General features: G+C 43.5%; 1 long non-coding RNA gene across 1 annotated transcript in view; it reads right to left on the reverse strand.

The window, feature by feature from the left end:
• Nucleotides 1-2,726: 2,726 nt before the first annotated feature.
• The window catches only part of LOC115586341 (uncharacterized), a 108,917-nt gene continuing 90,515 nt past the window's right edge, over nucleotides 2,727-21,128 (reverse strand). The window contains exons 3-4 of the long non-coding RNA XR_003984858.1: nucleotides 15,192-15,247; nucleotides 2,727-3,550 (exon numbers count right to left, since the gene is read on the reverse strand). This is a non-coding gene — a long non-coding RNA (uncharacterized LOC115586341). The remainder of the gene's footprint in view (nucleotides 3,551-15,191; nucleotides 15,248-21,128) is intronic.

Below are 21,128 nucleotides of genomic sequence, written 5' to 3' on the forward strand. Positions count from 1 at the left end.
GCTGGAATATTCATAAAATCGCATAAATTGCTTGAAACTCCTCATAATGCAAGTCTCTGTCCCTGCAGAGACACCTGCAACATTCATATTTTTCACTGTTACCAAAGAAACTATCCATGCAAAATCCCCACATCCTATCCAGGTGAACTGTTCCTCCGTAACTCACACTGGACCAGGACCAGGGAATCATGGTGGCAGTCTGCACAGCTGTGGGAAACACAGCCTGAACCTCCCTAAAATTTACACTCATTCACAGATCAATCATCCAATGACAAAACCTTCCTGACGTGACCTTGTTCCTCCAGTCAGGGTGCGCAGAGGAAGTCGAGTCATAAGCGTCTCTGCTTCTATTGGAGATTTGGGAATTTTAAAAAACTGCAGACATTCCGAAATATCACTAAATAACATAGTTAAAAGTCTTTCCAGGAAAAAAAGGAGCTCAGCGTTCGCAGGTCTCGGCGTCTATAAATCTCGTTTCTTGAGGGAATTCTATCGCAAGATTGGGCTGAAGGATGCCGGCTTATTTCTTCAGATTTATGTGACGAACGCGGCCTCACTTTTTGTTATTGAAAAAGACACAAGTGTGGAGGCGCCGGAACACACCAGGAATGCAGGTCTAATCTTGATCCCTATCACATATGTTAGGTAGCTCTCCATTTCAGGACTGTGAATCATGCTTATTGCATAAAAGAAGGAACACACACGTATAGCCCTCATACCCCTACTAAACTGGGAAAAAGCCTGGGACGCTTTGTAAAAACATGAATAAAAACAGAATATGACGATTTCCTTGTGTGCATATACTCATGTGAAAGCAGTATATTCAATGGTTACCTCATCAGTTTAATTCATTTTTGTGAATATATGTAGAACTTGATGCCAGCTATGTGATCAAACAAGTTGTGAATGAGCCAAAAACACCTGTGTGGGACATCCCACTGGTAAACAGGCTAATACTGTCAAATGAAGGGCCATCCTCGCAAGGCTCGGTTGTTCACAAGAAACATGTGGGGCGAGAACATTCATTAAAACGTCAACAAAATGATTGCATTCTGATTTTATTTGTTCTACCGGAGCGTTTCAGGAATTGGGGCAGCGCTAGTTCTCCCCCACCTCCAACTCTGACTTAAAGAGACACAACATACGAAGCCCATCCTGGTTTTCTCTTCCTCCCACACTCTTTTCCTTCCTTCCCTCCCTCTTTCCCTTCACTTCCCATGCCCAACCAGACATGACCCTATGTGCAGACTTCAGGGTGGAGTAGTAAAAGTCTGGGCTTGGTGTGCTGAGTGGAGATGGTGCACAGATGGAGATGTTCTCCCGCTACAACCACGACGCTGCAGAGAGACAGAGAAAAAGGAAAGAGAGAGGAAGAGCTCGAGGAAGGGATTGCAAAAGAGAAATAAAAAAAACCAAAACATTTGCAGCTTGTTATGGGAATTTTCCTCCCTCGTGGAAACATTTCCTTCTTGTCTTCAGCCGAGGAGCCTGTTATTCATCCCTCCACCTCTCTCTCCTTCACTCTCTCTCCACCCCCCGGCCTACCCTCCCTCCGCCCTCCCCCTCAACACCCCTCTCCAGACTGGGCTTTCACTTTGGGGGGCCCTCAGCTTCCCTCTCGGCTGACCAGGGAGCTTTCAAGGTACCCTGATGGATGCTAATGCCGGACTCTTTCAGATCGTTTTACAGCCGGAGCCTTTGATCTGCCAGCAGGCCTCTCTCCACGGGCTGCCTGTCCTGAGAAAATGTAAATCCCCGCCTTACAGACACCTGTAAAAAAAATACAGCAGAAAGGGGGACAGAAAAAGAAGTTACTCTAAAGAAAAAAAAAAGGGGGGAAAGAAAAGATACAGTATTGTGACATTTGAAAAAAGGGGGCATAGTTTAGATTGCGGCAGAGTGACAAAGAATGAGATGGAAATTGTGCGGAAATAAGAGCGAGTGGCAAAAAAAAAAGGGGACAGGACTGCAGAGAAAGGAGCGGAGAAACTGAGACATGGCAACCAACAAAGACGGAAAAGAGGAATGGCCACCACAAAACAGAGAGACAGAAGGGACACGGACGGAGGCAATAGAAAGAAAGGCTACAACGGCAAAAAAAAAGAAAGAAGGAGAGTTCATCTAAAGACCCAGCATGGAAGACAGGAGGAGAATGGGTGGGCGAGAGAAAGCAAGATGGAAATAGTGGAGAAAAAGTTGCTAAAGGCAGAGACAGATGGACAATTTGACTCGGGAAGAAAGAGAAAGAAAGACAGAAAGCCAGCCCAGACAGACATATGAGGCCTGCTGAGCAGCTCAAGGGCGGATGTGTCTGTACGGTTGAAAATTTAGGAAGGAAGAAGTGAAAAAGAAAGTATGGTGAAGGGGACTCCAGTCAGCGGCGCCGGTGACAGCAGTGAAAGAGGCCTCCCTCACCAGCGGCAGGGCTCTCTGAATAGCGGGGGCTGCTGCTAGACAGCTGGGTGCAGCTGATCGGTGGACAGACTCTGTGGAAGAGCGCTTGTCTTCCTGCAGCCAGCTGCTGTGTCCAGAGGCCAGCAGTGACAGCACAAGGCTCAGAATTGATTACCAGAGCTGGCAGTTCAATGGGGTGGATGGAGTGCAGCGAGGTTGACTTCTCTGAAGTATGTGTGTGCACTGTACAGCAGCAGCAGCAGCAGAGCACAGCTGGCACTCACTGTATCCTCTTCTGAGAAAAAAAAAAAAAAAAAAACAGAGGAGGGGAGAGAAGAGAGATTGCTATTATTGTGATCCTCCTTTCATTTTGTCTTCCTTTCTTCTGCTCTTTCAGCCACTTGCTATCATTTCTCTTCCCCTCTTCCCCCAGAGAACCGTGGAGGAAATGGCTGTCTTTGCACAGGAGATAAACTGCACTGAGAAGGAGTGCTCTTAAACTACAAAGCTGATATGAGTCTCGCTGTACAGGCAGCTTACAGGTACAGAGTTGAACACTCTAAGACATGAGGTTGCCTTGTATAGCCGGGGCTCTTCCTGTGTGAGGTGCAAGCCCTGCGCCTGCAAATTCTACGCTCTGAATCTGAGACTGACATATAAAAGAACTGTGAGGTGAATCCGGCTCAACTCCTAATTCACTTTGTTGATTTTATTGCTTTATTAGATTCTGGGGGAAGAGGAGAGGAGTGGAGCGAATGTCTTGAATGTTTCTGGAAATAAAAATTCCTCCACCTCCACTGGCATTGTCACAGCCTCTGATCAACACTTCCTTTTGTTTCCTCATACTCCTTCATGCTCACAGCCACGCACCCTGCTGCTCCCCGTCTCCCCTTCACCTTCCTGTTGTCCTATCAAAACAGGAATGATGTCATTCTCCTTGTAGCTCCGGATGGGAAGAAAACCTAGCACACACTCCACAGTCCGCAGCGGCAGCGGCAGCAGCAGCAGCAGCAGCAGCAGCAGCATCCTCCTGTCTGCATGTCTGTTCCTTGTCAGTCTGTCTGTCTGTGCGTCTGATCGGGCCACATCCGGCCATCCTGACTCCCCTGCGACTCCCCCAGGCCTCTGTGTCAGGAGGAAGGAAGGAAGGAAGGCCCTGCGGTCACACAGGAGGGAGGGTTTGGAGAAAGGGAGGGAGGAAGTGTGAAAGGGTGTCTTAGCTGGAGCTGATCCACTCCATTGGAGCCTCTCACTATAGAAGGGCTGTTTGGACAGGGACAAGGCCAAGCACAAGTGTGTGTGTCTGCGTGTGTATGTGTCTATGGCTGCGCACCAAGATCATCACAGAGAGGCAGAGAGTTGTGTTCTGTTGTATTTATTGATGGCTCCACTGAAAATATTCAGCATATAATCCCCGCTGGCTGCAAGCTAGTTGGGGACGTTAGGTGGTGTATGTGTGTGTGTGTGTGTGTGCATGTGTGTGTGGGGTGTGACTCAGTGCTTCTGTTCATCAGAGAGTGACAGCTTACCTCAGTGGAAATTCAACTGAGTCATCATGTTCGGTGACTGCGCTGAACATGGAGGGTTTAGCACCTCTCTCCCTCCACATACTGTATATAAGCGCACGCACGTACGCACGTCAACACACAAACACTCATCCATTTTTGTGTGAGAAAAGTCGCATGAGAAAAGGAGCAGTAGCTCATCTATGCGACGTGACAACGGCCTGGCGTGTCACCTCACTGATTTTGCTTACTGTCATTTCCAAAGCCACATACGCCGAGTGTCAATGTCGTCACGCCGTTTCTGCAAAGGGGAAAATCGAGGTGTAAAAGCTGTGTAGGGAGACGGTTAGCGCGAGAGGAGTGCGAGCATTTGCCAGCAATGGATCTCTTTTGCTTCTGGCTTTGTCGCTGGAGAGCAAGCAGGAATTAAGTGCATTGGAGAATGAGTTGGAAAAATACATTTCCTGGTGTGAGCAGAGGGGCGGCTGGGAGGAACACTGCCAGGCACAGAGGCAGCGAGACACCGCCACTGTCCGACACTTAGCTTCCCCACTGCTGCAGCCGCTGTGTCTGCTAATACAGACTGGTGTTACTGGTTTGATCCCTGGATGTTAGGGGAAGATATCGAGGAATGGTTGGCAGCTGTTGCTGAGGAGCCTTTCAGACAAAACTTTGACCTTGCCAGGGAAGTTGCAGGCGCACATGATATGAATCACTGTGTAAACACAAGTAACTGTCCGTTTAAATGTGTCGCTGGAAGGGAAAATCCAGGTGACGCAGCCTGGCGTCTACTGCTTATCATAAAGGCAAACATATTATACTCACTTTCAGGTTCATACTTTTATTTTGGGTTGCTGCTAGAATAGGTTTACATGCTTTAATGATCAAAAACACATCAGCTTCTTCATACTGTTCAGTGCTGCAGAAGTGTATTTCTCCTCTGTCTGAACCGCTCTGTTTTAGCTCCTGTCTCTTTCAGACCCCCTCCTGAAAACCCAGTTTGCTCCAGTTGGTCAGCTCAGACATGCCTGAGCCAGGACTGCTAACAACAACAGAGCAGCTGTGCTAAATCAATTCTTACATGCCATTATAGCCACTAGTCATACATTATGCAATCGTGGGATTTTGTGACATTGTGTGATGTCACAAAGTCACAGAATTAAAGGGGCGAGTACTGACGAGGCGTTTCAAGAGCGGCGTCTTCTGTGGGAGAGCGGCGCTTCTGTCCGTCCAGACTTTGACCTTTTCAACCTTCAACACCTTTTACGCGCACAGGAACATATGTAAACACCACAGGAATGGAGAATAAAACAAAAAAGCATAGTGGGTCTCCTTTAAGTTTCGAGCTAAAACGAGAATTTATTACGCCTTGAGTGCGTGCATAGTGCATCAGTGAGAAAGAGAAAAACAGAGACAGTGAGACAACATTCTTTCCCTACGTTTAAAAAAGCTGCTGCCCCAGTATTGTCTGCCAGTTTCAGTTAAAAGTTAAACCATAAATCAACACATCACTTCCTGTATTGTGTCATTATTGTTTTGTTTGATTTATAATTTCTCTCCTTTTTTTTCTTCCTGTGTATTCAGCTGATAAGACTTAACAGCCGGGGCTTGAAAAGGCACACCCTTGCCTGCTCTTGTTCGCCTACTAAAAATAAGCGGTGAAGTAATGCGAAAAACACTGCTCTATTTACATTCTGGTAAGTAACAGCCTCGACACTGCCTGCCTGCCTGCCTGCAGTGTTGAATCTGGGCTAAATGACTGAGGGGAAATTTTGCTGCCTTTTTTTTTTTTTTTTTTTTTTTTTGCTGGCTGAGGGACAGGGAGAAAATGGTGAGAAAGTGCAGATAGAGAGAAAGAGGCAGAAGTGAATAAGAAAAGCAGAAGCTTCAGAAAAATGACACAAGTGAAGTAGCCTTTAAAAAAGACAGGGGAAATAAGAACAAACCAAATGATGGACATAAAAGGTAAAAGAAATAAATAAATAAAGAGGGGAAAGATATGTCAGAGATGCCAGAGAGAGATGAGTACAGGAGACAGACTGCTGTCATCGCAATCAGACATGTGAGAGTGTTTGTGTGCGTTTGTACCGTGGCATCTCATTCCTCCCTAATAGCCAAAGGGAGGTGGTGGGCACAGATAACAGACACCGCAGGGCGGACGGCGGATACAGATCTTTCTGGCTGAATTTATGAATGATTGGGATCAGAGGGGCACGTGGACGGATGTGTGCGCCCCGCTCAGGCCATCATCACGCATCCCCACTGACGACACCGCTGTCCTCAAACAGAGAGAGCGAGACGGAGACAGGCCAGAGACATGATACAAATGCCAAGAGGATCCACAATCACCCTCACTGTACTCAGCTGACGTGTCTGTATGACGTACAGATTCTTGAAGGAGGAAGCACATTTGATGAATTTTTTTTTCAGTAAACAGCAAAGCAGCACATGGGTTGGTTGAACGGATTATTGCATCTAATTAAATTCGAGAACCCACGTGATGGTTGTGACTCAGTTCATTTTTGATTTTACTCCTCTGAAAAACGAAGATGACGGCAGCAATTTCTCTTCTGCCTCAGTGCTGGTAGGGTTAAATGGCAAAATGTGGATTGCAAAGCATGTAGTGAATTGGGTTTGATCGCGGCTGCGTCGTACCGTCACGTCCTTACACTTCTGGGTAACTTCCACACAGAGCTGAGCTGCTCTGGTTATCATTTACATGACTTATAAAACAGTTTTTGGTCAAATCATGCAGTAAGTGGCATCAAAGATTAACTTTAATGACAGCCTGCTTGACAGTAAGATAACGCTGAGCGGGCTATTGTTGTTTTGGACTGATTCACAATGGATTACATTAATCCCTTCAAATGACACTAGTCCTGTCAGTCATGTATTAGTAACTCATGTATATGATTATGACATCGTAATCACACCTCTGCCAAGGCCTAACAATCCCTGTAAAATCATTCAAGCCATATCCAATATCAAACTTGATATCCTACATGACTTTTTAATCCTTTAAGCTGACCTGATTTGGGATCCACATAAAATTTTACTCACTCACAGATACCAGCCACCTAAATACGCCTGATTTTTTTTCATCAAGATCCATGCCTTACTCCCTCAGAAAATTGGTTCAGGAGTGTCGGACTGAGATGGGCTGTGCCTTTACATGCTAACTTCAGTAGATTCTTGCAACACAATAAATATAGACATCATAATATGAAAAACTGGTTTTTAACTGAATTTGTTACTTTTTGCACCTTTAAACAAAGTGACAAACAGTCCCTGGATGTGTCCCTTTATCTAGATCAGCACCAAAAGCGAATAGGGCCAAAACCCATCTCCATCCAAGTTTTGTGAAAATCTGACAACAAACCAACAACCAACTGACAATTATCAATAGTCTCGTGTCTTTTTGCAGCAGAGAATAGAATAACATATTGCTGCATTTGGGACATTAAATCAAGGCAAAAGCATGGCTTTCTTTTAGATTTTTTTGACTACAAATCTGGTGCCTTAAAGAAAGATAATGTGTGGACATAGAGCTACAAAACTGGAGGCCATTTCCATGTAGCATGAATATCTCCAACAATCTCCTTTTAGGCTGGAAACAATTTAGAAGGTCTTGGGTGAGTAAAATAATCACGTAACAAAGTCTTGATTAAGCCACTTAGGGACTGATGGAGGGCAAAATGGTTCGATGTGGATAACTAGATTTGGTTCTGTGCACATAAAGTAGCTAACCTAAATTCATTCCACTGTTTCCACTTCATTGATGACTTCTCTGATATGTTAAATTAATGCAAAGTGATGGCAGGCATGGTAACCACAGTGAAGCGGCGTTGCACCCAACCAGCTGATGATGAAACAGAGCACGGACTTCATCACGTATTTTGCCACCGCTCACCCTTCCCTCGACTCCCAAACCTCTGATGAGAAAAAAGAAGTAAAAGGAGCTTGTTTGCATCTTATCTGCAGGAAATAGCATTAGCCAAAATTGTACTCTTGGGTTAGGGCATGAAAGGGATGGCATGGCTGTGGCCATCATTAGTCCTGTCCCCCGACGTGCGGCCTGCCTCTGATCCGGAGCCAGGGCTGGGCAGGAAGGCAGAAGGTGGGCAGGAGAGAGTCGGCAGCCCCTGGGTGGGCTCGACCACTTGGGCCTCGCTAATGGGCCGGCAGCCATCAGCCTGGTATGTCGGTATGCAGGCCGCCACTGCTCGTGCCGACGTCAGGGGATTTTAAATCGGCTGGAGTAGACGATTGTGAAACAAGAGGGGCCACCCTGCCCACCTCTCTGCCACTATCACTGACCATCCACTTCTCATCTTCCCATCTTCCCAGTGAAGTGAAGCCAACGGAGCAGAAACTGCAGTGAGTTAGTTCTGCTTGGTCTGGTCTAATCTCGGTGCTTTTTGTGTCCATGTTTCCATGTTTCCTCCTTCTCAGAGGGAGCAAAACAGTCTTTCTCAGCTCCCTCACATCCCACAATGCCCCTGCACCGCTACCAATGAGAACTCAGCCTTTTTCCCAGCAGTTTCCACAACGACAGCTATTTTTCCCATGCTCTCCTTTCAGGGAACCTATTTGGGGCATTGAGGCTATCAAACCAGCTGAGAATGAAAAATAACTCTTTGAGAAGTCAAGAAAAAAGAATCAATTGAATGGTTACAAGTCACTTCTCAATTTTAACCACACTATTGTTTCTAATTGCACACACGTCTTTGTAGAAGTCTTTAAAAAACTTGTTTTTTTAAACAACTCTCTCCCAGCACAGCTCTCCTTTCTCTCTAACAATATACTGAAGTGTTATATGATGTTTCCTGTGCTTTCAGAAACAATGAGCTAATCAAAAAGCTGAGCGCCTGTATTTACAGCTCCTTTTGTGACCAGTGTGTCGGGGTGAATGGCTCGCCTGGCCCCGAGGCAAACATACAACCTGCCATTGAGGATAACGGCCGTGTCAACGAGGGAGGCATATCACCTTTGCTCCCAGTATTTTACGACACAAGGCTCCAATGGAAACACAGCTCTGGGGCAGCGGGCAGCATCACAGCCCCGACAGCAAAAACTGTCAAAGACGCAGTGTCAAGTGTCTACTGATGGGACACTCAAGTGTCCCCCATTGTACTGTAAAAAGGCTGTGATGTACAGTGAAGCACAGGGAGAAGAACAAAAACAAGAAAGCGAGGGAATGTATATTCTATAAGAGCTCTTTGATACTATAACAAGAGGTTCTCACAACGAGACAAGCAGGCTGTGACACCACAAGGCAGCACACTAGCAGGCTTATCAGAGGAGTACTATTAATACCAGTGAGACTTGTCCCCCTGTCCCCTGAGGGAGAACGATGGAGGAAGTCATCGATTCTTCCCACCATAATCTCTGGGAAGGACAGACCTTGCCTTTTCCCTTTTGGGTGACAAGGGTTATTATTCTAAAAATTTGAAAGGGCCCACACAAGAGCTATTTCTGTGCCTTGGTGATGGCGAGGCATTAGAGTCCAAGCCTGATCCACTGTAGCACTGAAAAACAGTCGTTGTTGAAGCAGCCTCCCCTTCCCAGGACTGTTTCTACATTTCATTTTAATCTTCGTAAGCTCCGCTGATCTGTCATAACACTATTTTTTAAAGCTATCCTTGCAAGAAAAACAGTAGTAGTCATTTCTTTGAGTGCCGACGACCTACAATACTTAGTACTTAATAATTTGTGAAAGTTTTCTCCCAGAAGCAAAGGTGGCAGTAGCATGATGTTGGTACAGCTCTGTAAAACTGCAAAACAACTTAGCAAAGCAACCTCTTTTGGCTTGGCAATGGCTTCTTTTAATCCTCAACCTTAAACCTCCTATTTGTAAGAAAGTAGATTTTTGAGTCTCAGCACTTGTCAGTATTTAATGAGTTGCTTTTGTTTAACCCACATATTTGCTTCAATATTGACAGCTTTAAAATCATTTTGATGTCTTTAATTCTGAGTTTTTCTTCAGCATTTCGCCAGTTTGCCGTTTCCAACCAACTGCTCCCCAAGCAGCGGTTCCTTTGCTACTATATTCATATTTCTGACTGACTACTTCTCTAGACTTATGACACATAACTCTGAAATATCAATGTATTTGGGTTTGTTTTTGCTAGTTTGGAGAAATTCTAAAGTCGGTTGTGGCACAACCCAGTCTGTAAAATGTTTGCTTGTCAAGACAGATAAGCAGAAAGGGAACAGACGGGCCAATATAAGGTCACACAGAAAATGGCACTGATAGATTTGGATGCCAGAGCAGCTGTCAGAGCAGGTCCTGATGGCAGAGACAGAGGGCTGGAGGACAAACTGCACAGTGGTTGTGACAGGATGAGGATGAGAGGAAGACAAGCAGCATCTGTGTGTGTGTGTGTGTGTGTGTGTTTGTGTGTGTGTGTGTGTTTGTGTACGCCCGTGTGTGCGTGCGTGTCTGTCGGTGTGTGTGTTTAAGTATCAATGCATGTGTGCTTTGTGTAGTAACACTCTTCCTTTGGCAGGCCCAACCACTACTGTAGGCCCGCCTGTGTGTGTGTGGGTGTGTGTAGATCTGGAGCAGTTAGAACAGCAGTAAAGCAGATGTTTCCTCTGTTTGGCTCTAGAACATGAACATGAAGAAAAACAAGGGCCTGACCCAGAGGACAGGATCTCATTGATGATACCTACAGTAACGGGTCGGAACTATGAGCGTTAGATAAAGAAGCTCACACTGAAGAAGCAATCACACGGTTCGACGTCTTATTGAATCATATCTTACTGGCAGCGTTGCCAGATCTTGCAAGAGAAACAAGCAACCAGGTCCATGGAAACAAACTAGGCATTTTCCCTTTATAAGATAACATGGGCGCAAACCAAAAGCATCAACTACACTTTGGGACCAAGCAACAAAAACACAACATGCAACAGCCAATAGTTGTAAGTCACTTTGTAGAAAAACAAGCTCAAAGCCGCTTATGATTAGCAGACTTGGCAACCCTGTGCAGGGGCTCTATGTAATAATTTGTAGCAATCTACATCTATCGGTCAACTTTTATTAGCCATATGTGAGCAAATTTGTAGCGTGACATGAAAAAAATACTGTACATCAACCGTGGTGTGCATTTTGAGCACTTTTGACGATAAAGAGTGAATGTGGAATCCCTTCGTTCATACAATTAATCTGCACAAAACACCTGCCAGCGACAATAACACTGAAGGAATATGGGCGTGAGAGTGACTGATAGAGCAAAGAGGTCCACTGAGCTCCACCTCTTTCCAACTCGTCCCAGTTTTGGTCAGCTGTGAGGAGCAAAGCAGCTGCACTGCGCTAATCCTAACAGGCAAACGTTGTGAACACAAGTGTTCTGCTGCTGCTGCTCCTGCCGCTGCCGGACAGCGAACCACATGTCAAAAGTGTCGAGTCACCCTGAGAGCAGCCACTTGACCCAGGAATGCTGTTTCACACTGGACTACACTGTACGATTTTCCCCTCGCAGCCTGCGGCCAATTAGCGTTGAGAAAGTGCACGCTGAGGTATAGTATGGAAGGAGCAATGCAGTGGTGGAATGTAATTAAGTACATTTATTCAAGTGCAACACATAAGCACGCATTTGAGGTACTATTTCCATTTTATGTTACTTTAGACTCTCACTGCACAGATCTCAACCTTAAACAATTTCAGAAGTCAAAATGCATCATACACATTAATGCAGCAGTAATTTTGATACACAAAAATCATCGAACAACATCAACACTGACAGGGAACATTTTACTACACTTATATAATACATGTAAATACTTACGCAAGTACGTGTGGTGTGGTATTGTTGACAATTTGGTATTAGTGCTTTTACTGAAGTAAAGGATTTTAACACTTCTTCCATCACTGGAGTGATGACAATCAAGTGTTTTCCAAATTACAGTGGATGTTTATGAAAGCTACTCTTTGAATTATCACTTATTTGTGTCTGATGAAACACAACCAACCCTGCATGTGCCAACATCTGTTGAGAAATGCTAGTGCAACGTGGAACAACACCAACCAATTCAATATGTATGCAAACTATTGCATAATTACCAAACCATCAGGTATTTAATCACAAGGGATCAAATGAAAGGCCTGTGCTGACATGCCTGTCTCTGTTTCAGCATTTGCTGTATTGACCTGAATGTAAGACTTATAAATACATTGTTGTCTTCTCTGAAGGAGATATAACATGCTGGGAAAAGACTGAGAATGAGTTATAATGACAGACACATCAAACAGTCCCTCTTTTCGTCCTTTTTGCCTCTTATTGTTGTGTTTTCTCTTCCTCATGCTTCCATGAGAGATGATAATGGTTTGTTCGTGGTTCACACTGTTTAATGGATACTCTGTTTAAGGTGGTAAATGAAATATAATTTGGCTGCAGTTTATCATGTTTATCTGTATTGTAAAGGACAATAGTTTTTATAGATTTGGCTTGTTATTGATTTATGCCTTAAATTTTTGTTTCAATGTGATAACACATATTTTAAAAATAGATATTCAATTAATTATTTGTTTTATTTGGAGTGCCTCTTATCCTCACAAAGTCAAAACCAAGTGTTGGGGGGTTGTCATAAAACCATGGTTGTCTCGTTCTCTCTCGTACTATTTGGTATGAGTGTAAGTATAACTCATTGTAAAAGTAATGTATATCACATCATGATATTTTCTGGCAAAACATGTACTTAAAGCCCCTGTACAGACTTTTCATTTAGTTTTGATTTTGGCGGCCCCACTGGACGAAAGCGGTAGTGTTTTGCCGGAATGAAGACTGCATTTCCCATGAGCTCTAGCGCCCACTGTCGTGAAGACGTTTGTCTGGCCGGCATGTGTAGATTTGTTTTGGAAACGTCGGAATATGGACGAGGTAATGTGTCTATTTGTATTTCTACTTAATATAATATGCCGCCGGTGAAACAAAGTAATGCTGCTGTTGCACTGCAATTTCCCAGCTATATATATTACCCACGGTGCTACAGAGCTAGCGTTACAGCAAAGTCACAGTGACTGTGATGGATGTTTTGTTCTAAGTAAGAAACTGAATCATTTATAATGACAGAGGATATTACCGATGCATCATTGCAGGTCGGCTGGGCTGAAGCATACACACGGCTGAAATGGATACGTGATCTAAGACGTTTGTTATCGTTTTCACGAGTGTAGTATCTAGAGCTAATCTAGTGGTAACGTTAGCCAGCTTTGTTGTAACAACAAAAATTCATGTAATGCTGTAAACTACGTCCCGCATTACATTTCATAAATGAAATAAAATTTACAAACCTGTCTAGGAGGAATTGGGCGAATTCTGGATCCGACCCTCCCTTCAAGCCCCGCAACTCTCTCCATCTCTGGAAGGAATCGCCAATGTTTATCCGTGTTTTAGCCCTAGCTTGATCGGATTCCCTCTTGGCCTTTCGTTGGTCTTCGGTTCGAATTCTTTTTCTTTTCTTTGTCTCATTATCAGGCATGACAAAAGTTTTAGCTCGGTTAGCACTGGCTAACGTAGCAACAAAACAGCTATGCCGTATCCTGAATGTCGTCAGTTCCGGTCTGACTGCCGTAAGTCGTTTCATCAGTGGTCCGACCCGACCAATGCCTTTCAGAGGTATAGAATTAGACTACTTAGAAATAGCGTATCTTCACGCTGATGGGCTCATTTGCTGTTGTAGGTAACAGAGACACATCAGCAGAAACCAGAGACTTTTCTATATCCAGTTAAAAACTACGTACAGGGGCTTTAAGTATCAAGAGTACAAGTAAAAGCCAGTAATAAACGTTATATATTTACATGTATGTAGATACTGTATACTTTGGGTCAAATGATTAAGATGTTTAATCAGATTGATGATAATTAAAATTAATAACTGACACTGATCATTGAATTTATTAAACATACATAGTGGATTAAAAAGTACACTATTTGCCTTCAAGCTGTAGACAAGTAGAAAGTAGAAGAAAATGCAACTACCCAAGTAAAGTAAATGTACGTACAGTAAGTACAGTGAGTACATTTACTCAGTTACATTCCATCCCTGCTGTATACAGTGGGTCGAATGATTACCTGCCAGGTTGATTACTGTGTCCAATAATTAAGTTAAAACAAAAAAGAAAATAAATTAAAATGCACTACTTTCACTCAGATGTAACATGTAATCCGCAAAGTAACTAGTAACTTAGGTTACCAAATTTCTTTTTGAGTCAATTGTGCAATATTTGAGTGTAAATGTGGTGGAGTGGAAGTTTTAAGAAAAGGAAAAAGTAAATTCTTATGTAAAGTACTTCAAAATTGAACTTAAGCTCAGTAGTTGAGTAAATACACTGAGTAACATTCCATAAATGTGAACCTCACCTCTGAGCAACACATTTGACACCATGTGATGACACTTTATTGTAGCTTTTTAGCATTAGAACATTTTTGATTAGCAATTTAAAAAGCAAAGCAGTCATTGTGTGCAAAGAGACAGTTGTAGAGAAAGCACCTAAAGCTAACATTTACAGGAATTCATGCTTGTGGGGTTTCAATAGCAGAGAAAGACACAATAGTGGTATCAGATCATTGTGATACTGAAAATGACAGTAACAAGGTCAATAATAGATTCGCTGCTGACCTTTACCTCAATGAGAGCTACTTTTATTTCCCATTATCATGGATTTATACACCTGCATCAAGTCTGAGAACAGATCGCTGGAGCCATGAACTGGACTAACCGGACTATGAAACAAACGTCAACATCAGCACAACCGTCAGCAGGCTAACCCCAGCTACATCAAGTTTAATTTTAAGTAAGATCACAGAGGGCGTAATGAGCAAACATTTCCACTACTCCCTCAGCAACAACCCTGACAGAAGAAGCAGGCAGAAGAAGGCTTTTCAGGCTCCTGCGCGAGACAGACAAGCCAGCGAGACTGGTTTCAATCAAAACAAAAGTACAAGCACAGCAGTGCTGTGATCTATTGTTAACAGAGCTAGTGGCATCTGGGGACAGCAGGGGTACTCACTAAGACAATCTATACTGTCTTCTGGAGGCCAAACATCTAACTGATTATTTCCTCTGTGATTTTTCATGTTTATGTGTTATGTTTCATACATTTTCTTAAGATATACACATCCAGCCAAGGGCCATTTGACATATCTCGTGTCAGTCCATACACGGCTCGTGAGTCTCAGTGTGGCTTGAGCTCCAGCGAGTTGAAACACATAAATAAGGCCAACAGCCCACACATGAATTAGCAGATCACGTGAGCCCAGTGAGAAAAAGAAACGGTAATTCACCTACCTGAGATCACCTCCCAAGGCCAGTCCTCAGCACATTCCACTGACAGGATCCCATTGCTAGAAGACATAAGACACAGTGAAGCGTGAAGACAGTCAGAGTGATGAGGGTGACATTTAAAATATCACACTGAAGTTTTACTGGCTGACAGGCTGTGGCTCACTGCTTTGATCAGTAAGTTGTCATAAGTTTGATACGATGTCGATAACAAATTGGAAATTCCTGTCTCTGAGTCAGACAAAAATAGGCTCTGACACACTGTGATTATCATGAAAAGAAATCTTCGATGAGGCGTACTTTCCAGTGTCCTGTCAAATAGTGTATTGTTGCAAATTAAGTGCATGTGACAGTTCAAGCACTGAGCTGTACAAAAAATGAAAGAAAGTATACAGGATCAAATGCTGTCAGTTTCGGTAAACTACTGATACATACCATATCGATATTGCAACAATGTGTGTCATATTACGTTCACGTTACGTGTTTTTGACCTGACTGTCACATGTGGAGATGGAGAGGACGGTGGTGGAGTAACAGGCAAGGAAGGCTGGCAGGCCACCGTCTGCAGTTGAAGACTGCATTACAACATTTGTAAATGTGAAACTACTGGATAGTTTTGATAAGGGACCACAGCATTTCCACATTTTGAAACAAGATATTTTTAGTGAGACCTCAGAACAATTAGCAGCTGTGTATGCGGCGACAAAAGCAGATATCTGGACATCTCCTAACCCTTACCCTGATCCTGATCTCGACACTAACCCTTACCCTAGTTTGTGGTGACAGATAGGGGTGTTTTAAGCCATAACACAATCTTTTTATAACCCTTACCAAGTAGTTTTTGTACCCAAACCTAACCACAGCACAAGCACACATTTGTAACGATATACGATAGAAAACTGAGCCTAAAGAACTGTGAAGTTGCAACGTAAAAAATGTTAAGTTTCAACACAGACAATCCCGCATAGTTTTTTTTTTCTTGAGAACAGAAGCTAGGTTAAAACATTACTCTGTTAATTCTTTTCTCCACTAACGTACACTTGAGACCTCATCACTCAACACCATGACTTAGATGAGAAGAGCGGATTATTCCACAAAACTCTCCTTCCTATCAGATGTAATCTCCTGCTTTCCCCACAGAGATCATCTTATGTGAGCAATGCAGCGAGGCCTGAGGGCCTTTCACCACGCCGGGTCAGAGAGCTACCTTCACTTCCGAAAGGTAATGCCCCACCCGTTTCTTCTCAACTTCATTGAACGGTGAGACAAGGTTCAATTCACCTAGAGGAAATGCAAGGAGTGGGAGCGGAGTGACGGATTGGCGAAGCAGCTGAGGCGGGGAAGCCACGAAAGCCAGTGAAATGTGAAATTGTCAAAACACGTATTTTCTGTTTTTCCCCAAATGGAGTGAATATGGTGGGAATTCAAAGCAGCTGGAAAGCGGAGAGGTTCGAATTAAACCCTCAATCTTCAGAAATCAGGAAAAGGGATCAGGTGAATGACGAGCAACACATCCAGGACTTAAGATCCTGCACAGATGGCTTTTTAAACGTCTTCCATTATCCAGCCTTGTCTTTGAAACCTGAGCTCCTGGCAGAGCACAGCAGCTATCTGCTTCCTGATAAACAAATGTTAAGACAACCTCACTGGGAAATTTAATTCAGTAGAACCCAACTTGACTCTGAGCCTTGTGCTGTAACTCTACCCAAGCCAGTACGATGGCGTCTGATAATATTTATTACGGTTGATGAATGACAAATCACTCAGCTCTTGCAGGGGAGCTGCCACCAACTTCCCCTTTCTCTTTGAAACTCTGTCATCACATTTGCGTATTTCCCGACCCTTCCTCTCCCCAGTTAGCTCCGTGCACGAGTTTGCTGACCGGCTTTAAGGTCTGCGTCATGTCCTGAAATGACAGGAGCTGCTGGGCCGAGCCACACTGAGAGCAGCCGAATGCTCCAGTGGAAGGGGAATCTCCTAATCTGAACAATAGGCTCATTAGTGCTTCAAACAGTCTTCACTGGACATCCTCGGTTCAGAAGAGGAAGATAAGCAGCTGCATTTTATTGTAGGAGTACAAAGGTGTGTGCGTGCATCTGTTTTGGTGGGTGTGTACACGTGTTACGCAACGTTAACACTTCATCCAGGTGGGTGACAACAAAGAGACAAGGGTGCAGGTAGAATCCCAAGCCTATTCTGGCTCTCCTAATCTCTCCATTCTGACACACACTTTGATTTGTGAGTCAGTGAAAAGCCTGAGCAAACAGCCCGTCCCATTGCCACCCAAGGAAAGACTGCAAGTAACTTTCAGTCAACTCTTTGGTCTCCCCAGCGTTTGTTCAAGGAGGTTCACCTATCTTTTCAACACCGGGTAACCTGGAAAATAATCAGTTGATTGGCAGACTTCAGTGTCCTCCCCATTCCTCTTTGTGGAGTGTTTTATCTGAGGCCTGTTAAGGAAATCTGTTTGTCCCTCGCTAGCATGACCGGACAGATGTTCCTTCACAGAGATCAGGACATACCCCCACGTATTAATGCATTAAAACACACAGTCACACAATGCCGACAGAGATGCTTCAGATCATCAAACATAAAGATGAGATAAAGACTAAATAATAGATAACCAAAAGTAAAGGCAGCAGAGAGAATGAGCTAAAGGAAGAGCTGCAGGCACTTTGCAGGACAAAACCACGGATTCCTGTTCTGTTTTTGCAGGCTAGTATCGTTTGTTGTGAGAGAGAAAGAGGCTGTCTTTTCTCTTTACTTCTTACTCAAACCAAGAAACTCATAGCTCTGATGAAGCATCAAGCTTAGTGTGGGGACTAAAAAAGAAAAAGAAAAAAAAAAAAAAGAATCAATTTCTTATATCTGCCAACACCCAGCTTGTCGCACAACCCCACCCAAAACCAGTGAACCTCGCAATACAAAATTGGTAACTGGAGGGGTAATGTTGATATTCAGTTTCAGCCATAAAAGGAACCCTGGCAGTGTTTTTTTATTTAATTTAATGTAACAGAGACAGAGGTGACACAGAGAGCAACAAGAAAAACATTACATTACACGGTAGTGTTGTGGCCATACTGGAATTTTCGAACTCTGATACAAAACCTCGTCGACACTATTTTCAGTGCCGCAGGAAAAGAGTGAAACACCACAGACCATATTCCCACGGAGGCCATTTTCTCTGTAATCTCGGTCAGATTGGGAAGCGTAAATGTCATAGTGCTGTGTTAGGGGTTGCAGGTTGTATAAAGGTGCGTAATTTGACAAATCATTGTAAAGTCAACACTTTGGAGAGACACTGGGCCATATTTCAACCTATACCAACATATTTGATAAACCATTAGCTAATGTTAGGGAAGAAGTGGTCGAATGCTGACGCTAACTAATGGCTTACCATTAGCTGGATTGGTGTTTTACTTTCAGGCTTATCACACTGTGTATCACTATGAAACAGTAATAGCTAATGCTAATGTTAGCTAATGGAGGCTAAGGGGTTGTGAAATATGTGGATTTACCTTGAAATATGGCCAGATGGTTTTCACTTTCCAATGTCTTTGCTGTTGCTGATCAATTAGCAAGCGGTGAAATGATTTCAACGTCCCTAAATGTATAAAACTTACAACCTGGACTACAGCAGTATGACAGCAGAGCTTCCGGCCCATGAGCGTGATGTCAGAGGAAAATGGCTTCTGTGTGAATATGCTCTACACAGGGCATAGAACTTTAGATTTTTATCAAAAGATGAATATAAGAAGAGTATAACATTTCATTGAGGTACAACTTTTTTCTCGGTTATAGTTGCAGGGAACAGCAAAATGACGTAAACACATTAAATTAAACATTAAACTATTACATTTGTGCTTATTGTTTATTAAATGCACCTGTTTTGTCTTTTTAGAGACAGATTGTTAATCTGCAGGTGTAACTTTATTATACAACACAAAAAACAAAAGTCAACTTCAGCTTAAAATGGACCAACATTGTACTGAAACCGGTCGATATTGGTGACACACCGGGATGTACATGAAGACAGAAAGGGAAGTGTGTGGTGAAAAAGTGATGGAGTTCAAGAACATGGAGCTAACAGCGATAACAGTAATAAATCAGATGTGCTGCGACCCCACACAGTGTCCAGCAGTGTCTGTGCGTCCCACCCCAATTCCTCACACACCCCACTTAAGACGTGAAACCTGTGTCGACAGCTCAACCTGCTAACCTTTGTAACCCCTCTACCCCTTCCCACCCGGAGTGGGACACCAGTGGAAAGAGGAAGTGACACCGCCACGGAGGGGAAAGGTCGACTCAGACGATGCATTTCAAATGCGAGGGAACAAGATGGATGGTGGCGGCTGCAGTGGAAGCAGCATGTTTTCACTAGTCAAAGAATCCCAAATAGCTTATTTTCACCATGTACAACAAATTTGTCTCATTCGGTTCAGTTGCTCCCTAAGGCTGGGAGCAATTATTGCCCCGAACTCTTGTCTTTGGTTTGGCTTCTGCTCTCACCTCTAAAGCCTCAAAGAAGACTATTTATGTTTTGTTTTAGCGTGTTTTAAACCCATATCTCCGGTCTGCCCGCTGCAGTTATGATTTTGGCAACAGGCACAAACGGGAGTAAACAAAACAGTAGAGGATGCCAAGCCAAAGACGGTTACCCATAGAAAACACGGATCTCTCGTTTTTTCATTGTTGTATTTCTGTTTAAGTGTCTCTTATAGGGAATAGCCCTTTAGAGTATTCTATTATATGTGAGCACAAGAAGTTGAGGGGTAAATCTCGCCTTAATTATTCCTACTCATGTCAAACTTCTTTCTAAGTAGGAGCTGCTACGGATCCACACACAGGATACAGAACTAGACAATGTGGTGCCGAACTGGTTGTAACATTGATCTCAAACGATGAACAGCAAGACCACATTTCTTCTGTTCCTCTCCCTCTCAGCCTGGAGTCTAAGATTATATTTCTCGCAGCACTAAACCTAGATCAGGAACTTCAATATGCGGTTTTCGGCTTTAAGCTTCACCACTTCAGGCGACTCAGATACCGTCGACTAATATTTTCCTGATGTAATCGTGGATGTTCTGACTTTGGCCATCATTCAGACTAATGTTACACCAGGCCATTCAGATTCCTTCTACATCAAAAACAATTATATGACACTCACTACACCACTGACTGTCTTGAGGAACAGGCTCAAGAAGGAGCTTAGGCATCCAGAGGCGATGCAGAGAAGTCGTCTTGAAGTAGCCCTGTTTGTTTTCCGTCCTCCCTGCAATGGGCTCCTACAACCAGCAGCATTAAAGGGAAAAAAGGAGTATAATTTAAGCTGCCATCGCACTACCATCCTCCTGCTATTGGCTTTTAATCTTTCATTAAGGTTTTTAAGGTTCCGATCAGTCACAGATGAGAGTTTGAAGGTCTGGCAAAAATGACTGTCATGGTTTGAACTGGAAATGTCAGTACTGACTTGACGTGTGAGATGGGACCTAAGCGTAGCCCTTCAATATCAAAGTCGATCACAGCTCAACCACTTCTCCTGACTCCGTATGCTGAGGGTTAACCCTGTGTCTATATAAGAGGTGTTTTTCATCCATGTCTCGTGCATCTGATGGAGTAGATATGCTTCTATTTTAAACGATCCACAGACTACCTCGGCCGTGTAACTGATCATGTTTAACTTGCACTATATGCGTGCAAGCACAACAACTTTTTATGTTTCAAGTCTGTTTTATTCAGTTCTACATGCTTAATTACAGTGAATTTGTGTCTGGTTCTGAGCTGCTGCTGCACTGTTAACGCACTTTTACTTCACAGCCTTAAGTGTAGACAATACAGCGGAGCTGCAGATAAATTCTATTTTTATGATCACATCAAAAAATACAGGTTAATGCACTGTGACATGTGACAGATTTAAAAGGAGTGATGAGAAGGTTTAAAGAA

Source organism: Sparus aurata, chromosome 8 (assembly GCF_900880675.1).
Source record: "Sparus aurata chromosome 8, fSpaAur1.1, whole genome shotgun sequence".
NCBI lineage: Eukaryota > Metazoa > Chordata > Actinopteri > Spariformes > Sparidae > Sparus > Sparus aurata.